Source organism: Phoxinus phoxinus (assembly GCF_949152265.1).
Source record: "Phoxinus phoxinus genome assembly, chromosome: 11".
Lineage (NCBI taxonomy): Eukaryota > Metazoa > Chordata > Actinopteri > Cypriniformes > Leuciscidae > Phoxinus > Phoxinus phoxinus.
The window spans coordinates 8,347,762-8,359,961 of record NC_136886.1 but is presented as its reverse complement, the minus strand read 5'-3'; the positions used below and the strand labels follow the sequence as shown (position 1 = coordinate 8,359,961).

General features: G+C 37.1%; 1 protein-coding gene across 1 annotated transcript in view; it reads right to left on the bottom strand.

The window, feature by feature from the left end:
• The window catches only part of prok2 (prokineticin 2), a 70,178-nt gene extending 60,749 nt beyond the window's left edge, over window positions 1-9,429 (bottom strand). Inside the window, exons 1-2 of the mRNA XM_079628880.1 lie at window positions 9,269-9,429; window positions 7,319-7,386 (exon numbers count right to left, since the gene is read on the bottom strand). The gene's annotated coding sequence lies outside the window, so the exon portion shown is untranslated. The remainder of the gene's footprint in view (window positions 1-7,318; window positions 7,387-9,268) is intronic.
• Between the last annotated feature and the right edge of the window lie 2,771 nt (window positions 9,430-12,200).

Here is a 12,200-nt window from a genome sequence, read left to right as displayed (position 1 = left end):
AATGGTAATGTACATATGATCAACTTCTTCAATTGTAAAATGTTTCCATTCACTTTAGCTTTCAAATCTCAGTCTTTCACTTGCACACATTCAAACATGCTGAGTTACAATAGATGCAAGAACCAATATTTTTTGAGTCATTTATATATTTTTTTCTTCTTCTTTTTTAGACAGTGTTAAGCTTTCACAGTTACATTTCTTTCCATTGCCTTCAGAACCAAAAGCACACATATAAATATTTGATCAGTGCTCTTTCCTCAAGTGAACAGTCAGCACTATTCTCAGTTCTTCAAGCCTTAAATTTTCAAGAAACAACCACATGGATTTACACTCAACCTAAATTTACGACGACTGTAAGCTTTCTCAGCATGCTAATATTTTGAGTGGCACCAAATACTTCTGTTTACCGTGCATCTCTCAAACAGATGTCCAATGTCTCTCGTCATTAAAATTCAAATGAGCACATCTTGATCTGAATCATAGTGTTTGTGGGTTAGATGTGCGTGAACAGTACAGACAGAGCAGTCGTGTTGTTGTTGTGTGATGTAACACGGTTTGATGGTTTGATGACAAACAGAAGCCCTCAGATGCACTTGAATAGCTGTGCAGTTGGGGGATATGAATATTATATGTTGTGATGTTTTGTGATGTGCTGCTCAAGCTGCCTTGTTAAAGATATGTGATAGAGAAACCATACAAGTCCCCTGTGTTGAAAAATCAATGCTATGTTTTATTTAACAGCAAATGCGAATGATGTTTACCGGCCTAGTAGTTCACTCTACTTTTTTGTCATTTAAAATATTCTAAAACTCACAATAGCACAGTATATAGTTACAAACACTGGCTCTATGTACAGTATAAGCAAGTGGCATTTTAACTGATTTTATTTTAAATTGTTATTTAAATATCCATGGCACAAGGGCTTTATCTCATAGGCTTTAGAGTAAAATGTTGTTTTCAGTGGTTCAGTGGATTTATATTGGTTTGAATCACCTACTTTATGGTTGTAAAAGCTCTTGGGTAAATGATCGCGTGAACACAATTTAACTACACTGGGTTGCAATAAGACACGTTTTGCCTTTCCCCTGAGAAGCTTAGCGTCTATTTGTAAAGATTTCACGAGTAAGCGCCAAAACTCGTAATTGAAGCAATACCAGTATAGAAAAACTATATTTCAATGCTTTTGCAAGCAAACAAAGTTTCTTGGAGGAACGCAAAAAAAAAAAAGAAATGTCAAAAAACGAATTGGTAAGCCTTTATGCAAAATGCATTATAAAGATATCATAATATACATTATAAATTATTATTAATTATATTTTTTCATAAATAATTGTAACCAAAGTTAAATGCATTATAATATTTCCAGATTCCTTGTTACATCTGAAATAGTGGGTTTTCCATGCGTTTTAATGATTTTTACTTTCTAAAGGTGTAATAATGAATAGATAAGTATTCAAATGTATTATAAATGTCATAACAAGTATTCATGAGAACATACAATGGATTAGAAGCATTACAAGGCATAATTAATGCATTACAAATACTTTTATAATGCATTATATAAAGGTTTTAAAGTGGTCATGACATGGATTTTTATTATTATGTGAATGTTCCTTGAGGTTCATAAAGTGTTGTTAATAACTTTAAGGTTTTATTTGCACACAAAAAAACAAATATACATGTGAAAACATTTTTTTTTTAACCCTCATTCAACCCTCTGTCTGAAATGGTCTGTTTTTAAGTGGTGGCTCCTTTAAGGATTGTCAATAAACGTCCACTGTTATGATTGGCTATTGCATAGGAAACCGTATCAATGCCCACTCGCTATTGCACGCGAGTAAGTATTATGAAAACAGTATCCATATAAAAGCATCATTTACAGACAAAGAAAAAGTTTTATGAAATCATTTATTTGCGCCTTGCAATATAGCTGCTGTCAGATCCTATGCAGTTTACTGCTTTATCTTTCAGCAAAAGTTTATTTGCGAACATTATACTCCTTGTTTACTCCTGATCTGAAGTCAAATTCTCGGAACAAACATAAAATCCACCAGCGTGATCCAGGAGGCCATAAAAAAAACATCAACTTGTTCCTGACACTGGCATGCTTTTGAAGTCTCTACAGAAATGAGCAAACGAGCTGTTTAAACAGGACGCTTCAAAGCGAACATTCCTTTACCCTTCCATTTGTCCTCTTGTCGGCAGACTCAAGTGCGTGGACTAAAGTGAGAGCGCATCTGTATAGTGTATCCAGACAGCTTCAGTGATTATTATGGGTTCTATTTCATTTTTTGACGCGACGCTCGCATACAGTGTCGTCAAGTGTCAGCCGCCTGAATGCCAGTGGGCAGGGCCTATGGTGCAAATGATGTAAATTCGTCGATGTCTTCCTCTAGAGGCAGGCATATGCAAATGCATTTGCCCACGTTACGGCACAAACCCCACAATATCAAAACGAGCCATTTTTGGAGCTTGATTAAATACATTCCTAGTTTATAACGAGGAGGATGTTTTAAGCTCTAAAACTTGCAGGATGTTTTAATGGTACAAAGACCTTGTATATGTCAAAATATCAAAGACATTTGTATTTATCATGTCATACATGACTCCCTTAAGCATTACCAAGTATTCTTCTCAAATAACTGTCAATAAACAGGTTCACTTCATTACATCCCCATTCAGTGTGACATGTCCACCTGTTTCTTAAGTAAACTGAATCTTTATTCATATTCAATAACAACATATCCAGAAATTGACTCCCAAAAATGAACTGAGAAATATGCTGGCGCACAAGCCCTGGTTTCCCCTACAATTTAGAGAAATAAATAGCTTCAAATTTGCTCTTTTTGAGGAAGCTCCATAGGAACCCTTTTGCACATTTCAAAGGCAGCCTATCCTTCACCACGGAGGAATCTTTGATCCTTACCCTGCTCTATCACTGTTGCCCACACCTGCACGTGGGCGGCGGGACACATTAACCGCGCACGTCTGCATGACGTCTAGCTGAAGCTACTGGTGCTCACACTAATTGAGTGGAGAATTCCTCCTCACGAGGCGTTAATGAAAGCTTTTCACTTGAATGAGCGTGCACATCACAGCAGCTCAAGCACCAGCTACTAATGAGAGGGGTGAGAATATATTCTGTTACAAATGTTGTAGATCAAGGCATGATCATACAGCATGTTGTCTTTTTCACAGATTTTATCAGCTGGCCAACTTGCATTAGCTGCTCAGATTTACACTTGGCCTTTTCACAGATCAACATTTTATTTCTGGCAAAATATTTTTTATTTTTTAAGTTTTAGGAAGGTTTTCAGTTATGACATCCAGTCCCTTCATGACAGCTATACACTCATAAACATGTCAAACATTCAGTCATTGCATAAACACTATAGGGCTGGATAGCTGTATACTATAATTCTACACATATTAACGATAAGGTACAGCTTAAGGTGTAACTTAAGAACGACGTAGCGTTAAGAAGGTTTCAGAAACGCAGATCATTATTTAGACACTACATAGAACAATGGAGAACACAACATCCAGAACATGTAGTTACAGAAAAACAGGGGGGAACTTTTTACACTAAACAAATTTAGCATTTTTTGCATAAAGTACAGTAATCGCAACTTACTGTAGTAAGGTAAATATATTGTACACTCTATACTGCAGGTATAGTATTGAATATTGTATAGTATTAAATGTCTGTATATTCAGCACTTGCATACTGTAAAAACACAGAAGCCAAAATGCAAAAGCCCAAAAGGTCAAAGAAGATGAATAGCATATATACAGTACACACAAAAGAGTTGCGCAACTGCAAAATCAAAGTCAAAGAGAGATTCATTCTGCCTCAGCATCAAGTCTTTGAGTCGGGTCCAGTCTGGACTTTGTCCACATCAAAGGCAATGTGGTCTCTTGCCAGGCAAAGGAAGAAAAACCTCTGGTGTGCCGGATCCAGTCTTGACAACACTCACACCTTGCTCTTATTCTACCTCATTCTCTTCCTCCTCTCACACATACACTTCTTCCTCTCCCTCTCAGATTTTTTCCATCCATTGTTCATGTCAACATTCAGTGCACCAGTGCCAACCTGTGTTTGTAGGTTTATAGTTTGTACAGTTGGTTTGATCATCACATCATTAGAAACAAGTGTGAACAATTTTGTGCCGGTGTGTGTAAACGATGACAACTGTGTTGCAGTTGTGTTTAACTTTTGACACTTTGTGTTTACGGTTTTGCAACAAATGCATCACAATGCAAAATGTGTTTTGGTGAGTGAGAATGTGTTTCTCACTCGCAAAAAGAGTGCATGAGATTTGCAAATGAAGGTTTTGCAGAAAGAGCGATTTATTCGACAAATGGTTTTAGGACTTTGAGAATCAGAGAATGGGGTGTAGTGTCTAAGCAATTGTGGAAAACTGTAATTTGATTAATATAATACACGCACATTCACCATTTTTCTTTTTTGAATCAGTAATATGTTACATGAGTCACCAAAATGTACCCATTAGAATCAATGGAAAGAACATTAATGATAATTTCTATGTATAGAAGACGCAGTGAGGCTTTTACTGACTTCATTTTCTCTACTAGACCAACAGAGAGGGAGATCAGACAGACAGTTTGCCTGCAGGCTGATGGCTCTCCCATAAGAGAGAGATGAGAAGCTTTACAAAGAGAGAGATGGGACTCTGACTAGCTTAAAAGGGATTTAAAGATTTATCACAAAGTGCCACAGGAGGATATTCCCCTCGAAAGCTCACCTGATATCAACCTTCCTGCCTCCCCTTACAACACAAACTGTTTTTTAAACCCTACAGTAAGAAATTCAGCTAGCTAATTTTCCCAGCTTTAAAAGCAGCACTATAATAGTTCTGTAATAGTTCTCATCCCTTACAATTCACCTCGAAATGAACCAAATCACGAACCAGATGATTCACAAACACTTCAAGCTACATCTTCATATATGAATCATGATCATTTATGAAACGTCTCTGTGTTCTTTCATCTAAGCGCCATATGTTGAGTTCAACGGGCAGATCGCAGACCCAAGAGAGATACCACAGAGATAGAGAAAGGACATGTGAGAAGCTGTCAGAGCAAGAGATGACTCCAGGCAACAGATGCCCAATTACCATATTTACATAATTATGGTGATGTGGTTGGATCCGAATGAAGTTGTAAGAGAGCACATCTGTTGTTGTCCAGCTCTGGCGTAGCCCAGCAGAGGAGCAGGCTGAATATTTATGTGACATTTCATGATATTTCAATTGCGTGCTGCTTATCACAGTCAAATGCAATAGAGACCTATTTCACAAGCTTGATTACCATCTCTGCACCAAGGTTTGATGGGAATATAATATGTTTAACAAAATATCATGGCAAAACCATGACCACGTTTCACAGCTTTTAGAGAATGTTTGCTGACAGTGACAACTAAATAACACAATTTAGCTGCATGACTTTTGTAATAGGGGATCTACAGTTGGTAAAACTTGAATTTTGATGGTCCACTTTAGACAAATAAATTTGCAACTACATGAGTATTCGCAGACTGTGGTAGACTGTTAGGTTAGGGTTCAGGTTAGTAGAATAAGTTGACATTACTAAAATGACTTATAGTCAAAAGAATGTCGAATACTCTAATGAGAGTTAGTTGACTAAAGTTAGTTAAGTTAGTTGAATAAAGTGTCACTGGGATCTATATCTTATAGTCTTGAGATGGGACTTAGGCCCGTAAGAAACACCCTGTTTTTTTCAATGGAAAACACCACTTCAGATCAAAAATAAAAACACTGATATCAGATCAAACGCACAAAACTGAACAACCGCCTTTAACAAAAATAACCAATATCATCTTAGAAATCTCCATGGGACAAACTTAAAGCACTAAAAAGTCTTAAATAAGCATTCACTAAAAGTAATCAAGAGGATGAAATGAACGAGACAAGCCTCTCTGGAATATTCCTACTATAAAATATGTTGCTTTCTGCTTCCCCTTTGAAGACAGCTTCTGCTCTAATAACTTCGTCTACAGGCCTGCTGTTCACAGGCTTTGCGCGGTCCTAGCTAGCTCTCGGCCTGAGCCTTTTCAACTTTCAGATCAATTATTCAGACAGATAGCCTATAAATACCATTCTCTTTTAAAGGAACACTCCGACTTTTTGGGACTTTAGCCTATTCAACTTATCCCCCAGAGTTAGATAAGTCCATACATACCTTTTTCATCTCCGTGCGTGCTATAAGTCTGTTTGAGACACAGACATGAGACACAGACATATTTTAACCGTATAAATACTGGGAACTATATTATCTGAAGGCGAAGCACTGCTACTTGGGCGGAGTGATAACCGCAGCACCTGAGACGCGCTCTGAACAAACTCTCTGCTCCTCACCACGGCGCGTCTCAGGTGCTGCGGTTATCACTCCGCCCAAGTAGCAGTGCTTCGCCTTCAGGGAATATAGTTCCCATGTATTTATACGGTTAAAATATGTCTATGTCTCATGTGACTTTGTTTTTTGTACACTCTGTGACTATACAAATCACAACATGTAAATAGGAAAATGTTTGCGTTATTTTGTCACTTATTTGGATTAGTATGCTAGCTGCAACCATTTACATCCAGTCTTTGTGCTAAGCTAGGCTAGCGGTGGGTGCGTCAAACAGACTTATAGCACGCACGGAGATGAAAAAGGTATGTATGGACTTATCTAACTCTGGGGGATAAGTTGAATAGGCTAAAGTCCCAAAAAGTCGGAGTGTTCCTTTAATGAAATATCCTGGTGAAGCACCGCAGTATATGATGTAGCAAACGTAGTCCTGCTGACTTCCGTGCACATCAATCTAAAAGTCTAAGAAACATATAAGTTACACGAAAACATATGATTTATCATATCTTTATCAGGATCACAGAAACTAAAAAAAGAATCCTGAAAAACATGCATCACGGGTTCATATATATTAAGACGATATTAAGAACCACGACTGTATTCAACATTGATAATAATAAGAAAAAAATGATTGATATTAGTATGATTTTTGAATAATGGCTGCAGAAAATTCAGCTTTGCCATCACAGGAATAAATTACATTTTAAAACATGTTCAAATAGAAAAGTCAATCTTAAAATTGTACTATTTCAGTATTACTGTAAATTACTGTATTTTTTATCAAATAAATGCAGCCGTGGTGAGCATAAAAAAATTCTTACCGACCCCAAATTTTTTAATGGTATTTTATGTGGAAATTATTTAAAGTGTGAGTTAAAGGAACAGTTCGCCTTCCAAAAAATATGTAAAATCATGATTTACTCACCCCCTGATGTCAGTCCAACCGGTATGATTTCCTTTTTTCATTGAACACAGAAGGAGATCTTTGGAAATCTATGTGAAATCAAATGATGTTTAGAATTAATGACAATTTAACACAAACTTATCGCATTTTAATATGTGTGGCGTGCCTTGAGGTTGAAAGTTTTAATATGTGCAAAAAAAAAAAAAGCTACTGTGAAAGATTATAAGCGAAATAAAAAAGAAATGTAATATAGCCTATAGCTCATGATTCTTGAATGACTAATTTTACAGTATATTACCTTTTTTGGTGATACTTTCATTGTATGTAGTAAAACAAAAAAAGAAAAAAGAAAAAGAGAAGCCGGGACATTCCACAAGACGTCTCCTTTTGAAACACCATAAGGGCGAGTAAATACTAATAAATCTTCCTTTTCACATAAATTGTTCCTTTAAATGATACAGATAGATTTAAAGGCTTCAAAGTAAAAATAAATCAATAGTAGGTGTATTGTAAATATGAGTCTGGAATTAGTAGTAAACTTCTCTTTTAGGGAAAAAAGAAAGCATTTGTTTAGACTCCTGCCTGTCCTTAAAACAGTGCCGCCATCTACAGACTTGCCACAATTAGAGCACATTCAGAACACTGTCACTGACCTGCATTTATGTGCATATGACTGACACTGACATGCACACTGTAAAGTCAAAGGCAGCGCTGCTATATTCTACAGTAGCAAAAACTAATCACTGGCAGTTTCTGGACACTTTAATAAGGATAATTAATTAAGACATCTGCCATGCTTCTAATGATCTCCTGAGTGCAACATCTTTCCAGCTAAGCCTAAAAGTATAATCTCCTTAGCATGATGGAGTCTGTTTTAGAAAATAAATATGTAAATGTGAGCTCCAGTGAGGATAGACACACTTTGGCTTTCATGGCTGAGAGCGGGCAAAGAGTGACAGAGAAAAGCAGTCTCAAATGTAGTAGCTAGACAGAGGACTGTCAACTATGATGATGAGGATGAAAATGAATGAAACTGAGCTATACGCGTCACAAATTGGCACACCAACACTAAGTGTCACAAGCAATCACATCACCTCACGCTATTCTTCAATGAATGACAATCAATGAGTTACTGAAGTGTGATTGTGGCTATTATGGTCTCACTTTTCACAAGATAACACACACATTTGTTCTTCAATCATGGTCGGGACTTTCGGGAGTTTTTATACTCTTATCACACAATCCTTTTTGAATTTCTATTATTTTCATTAGAACATTATTTAGTACATATAAGATGATTTCCATGTGGGAACCGTTAGCCACAGAGAGGTTAATTAAGGTCTTCTTATTCATGTTGGGAAATTTGGTCCCTAACATAGGGCAAAACCTGACCCACAAAGAGAAACATTTTTTAAATCAGATATAGGAATTGTGACCACTAGATGGCAGAGAAATACCATTGAAAAACCATCCACGTGGCCTGTAAATGTGTTCTGAAACTCTTGCTGGGATAAAAGTTAAAATAATTATATAATACGAAAAAACATAAATAGAAATGTACAAACATAAACAACAGTAGCCAAAGACTTTTGTTTTTTAGATTTCCAAACATTTGGGTTGACGTTACATGCTATTAAATGCATAAATTACTGGCTAATAGAAATGCAGCCCAAAATACAGTAAAAACAAGCTATAGGCTACTGATAAAAGCAATACAATCCGTTTCATCCAAAATATTGCCAGGAGGTATTAGCCTAACTTAACGTTAACGTTACCTTGTTTGTTTGTTTTAACGTTACCGTGTTTTACCGACGAAAGCAACGGAAGTGTCCTAAACGGTTTAAAAGTAGGCTAACTTAGGCCTAGTCAAACCTTTAAATATAGAATAAAATCCTAAGATTTAATGTCATTATCAGCCACTACTCGAAAGTTAGAGAATAGCATTGACTTCTTTTAGTCAGCGTAACTTACTCCTTCAAAAGACGGTAACTTATACGTAAGTTACTGGTCTCAGTCCCAAACTGACAGCTTGCCATCAGGACTTGTTGGTCTGCATTTACAGCTCCTGTACACGATTTCTGTGCCATTAAACCGTTTTCAAACAGATCATATGTCACAATTCACATTCACTCCTCTCGTCTACCTTGACTGCTCTGTTTACATCTAGCTCTTCCAAAGGACTCCCGCCATTGGCTTAGATCCGCTTTCGAGTTTTCTGATTGGCTAACACTCGCGGGCAGAGACTTGGAGGCTTGGAGCTTTGACCTGTCACAGAAACAAGTGTTAGACCGTTACCAATTCTCAATTGTCCAAGTCACCAATTCTCCTTGACAACAGCACACAAAAGCACAACACATTGCAAAATATAGGTCAAGACTGTGCATTCACCCATTTGTATATTTATTTATGTTAATTTATTTTTATGTGTATTAAAAATAATCTGAAAATAGCCTAACATTTCTTGTGTTTCATAAATACTTCAATTTGAAATTGTAATTAATCATCTAAAATGTTTACATGACAAAAAAAATTAGATTAATATGACAAATGCTAGCTGTCTTATTGGATTGCTAGATGATAATCAGGTTAACATGTCGGAATATGACCAAATTTCGTTTATAATGGGGATACCTCACACACCATTGCAAGCCTTCACTTTCTCTCATCTTTAAGCACAAACACACACACACACACACACACACACACACACACACACACACACACACACACACACACACACACACATAAAGAATTACACACCCAGCAAAGCAGTAGCATATACATACTCAGAAAGTGAGCTCACGCATCTTCAGTTATTGTGCGGGGTTGCCAAGCTGTGCTGCTTTCACATTCATGAAAATCCTTGCCATTAATTCCCTGGGATGGAGGCGAGGCTGGACCACTGATGAAATATATGCCAGAACCCCTGCCAATTTCTATCTGAAAGCCAACAGACATCTCATTCACTTAATGCTGTTTTGGGGAGGGGAATGCGGATGATTTTTTTCCACCCCTACACTGAGGACTTATGCATCATGATCAGCCGGGAGTGAGAAAGAAAAGACTCTGCCTGAGGTGGGTCATTTCTCTGCCTTCCATCAGCTCTTTTATGGAATAATGACATTCTCCTAGATATTGAAATAGATGGTGGAAGAAGAAAAAACAATAAGAGAAGTGGATTTTTTTATTTTATTCAAGCAACTCCACAGTGTGAACCCTATTCTAACCTGAAGTATCACCAGTCAATGTAACACTAATTGACTTTCAAAGTCCAGTAAAGGCATTTTTTGAACAATTGAAATTTCAGTTTTTTTTTTCATCCTCCATTAAAGTGGGCATGAAATGGAAACTGCAATAGTGTTCTCTTCCGAGAACTGTGCTCTATCCGAGTGAAACATCTTCTCGGGAAAAAAAAGTAGGCTTGGACTTGGTTTTGTCCATCGGGAATTGTTGTGGTCATTTATTGCTGTGATGATTTTATGTGAGTCACAAGTTGTCCTGCCCTCACGCCAATAAACAGGTCAACAGAGAATAGAAGAGATGTCATTCCATGCAAGTTATTTTGATTAAAGATTATGATGGCACATGAATTTAAAAAAATTATAATGTGCATGGATAAATTATTTATAATAAAAAAAACTGCAATATTATATAAAAAGTTTCATTTCATGTTGTCGGTACGAAAAATCACACGGAAGAGTGCTGTTGTACAGATTTGTACGACTGTGATCAGCGACTGTGTGGACCTGAATATTAAAATATGGCCTTTCTCTGACATCAAATGCAATTACACGGTTGCAGAAAGCTAATATTCATATTCAATCCTTTTTCAACCATCTGGACATTATGGTAGTGAACCTTTTACTCTGTAGAGTTACTACAGTAGGCAAGCCAGCTGGCAGGTTGGCATAACACATTGCTCTTGAAGGTGCTGGTATTTCAGAAAGCCATCTTCCATGCCAACAGTTCCTGCAAATCCTCACGTAAACTATTCGGGGGCCCTGCAGACCGCAACAGAGCTCAAAACGACCGTATCATTCCAAACTGACCCCGTAAAGGCCCCTCTCAGCTTAGAGAGCGATAACGCTGTAGCTCGAAATGAGCAGATATCAATTCAGAGCATAACAAGAACAACGAGAGGGAGAAATTGAGAGAAAGAAATACATGCAAATATGAATAGCAAATTCTATGAGATCTGCGTGCATGTATCAATGCATTGCAAAGACCTAAACTGTAAACTAGTTATTTGGGGTTCTCTGACTATGGTAATCAATAGGCAGTCAAGTTCTCAAGTACAGGACAAATTTACCCATCATCTTCAAAAAAGTGTTTACTTTGTTATTTGAAGAGAATAAAAGTGGGTTCTAAACTATAAACAGTGACTCTCCAACCAGTAAGGGGGAAAAAAGCACCAAACATAAAACTGTGATATAAAAGATATGTGACTCAGAGCCGAAATACAAAAGTAGTGCTATAACTCTTCACCAATATTGTAAGCATAACTGTCTCCTAAAGCTTCCCTCGCTTGGACAGCAGATGATTGGTATGCCTGTGAAATCCTAAAGGCTCCCAAGAGAGGTGGCGCCTAGAGATGATAAGATCCATTTCCATCAAAGGTCAGAGCTGGTCGAAGAATAATACGGTCAGCATTGGGCAAAATCACATCACATTGCATTATCATATTCCTGATAGCTTGCAGAGAGTCTCAGTCAGGGAAAAATTAAAGAAATAGATAGAAATAGATAAAAGAAAATAGATACAAATTATGGAAGAGAAAGAAGAAACAGGTGAAGGCCACCTGAAAATTTCCAACATGGAAATTCCAACTTCCAACTTTTGGTTTCCAAGCCTCCAGAGGTTCTTGCCTTGGGTTGAGATACGGAGGCAGAACGTCTTCTCTTGA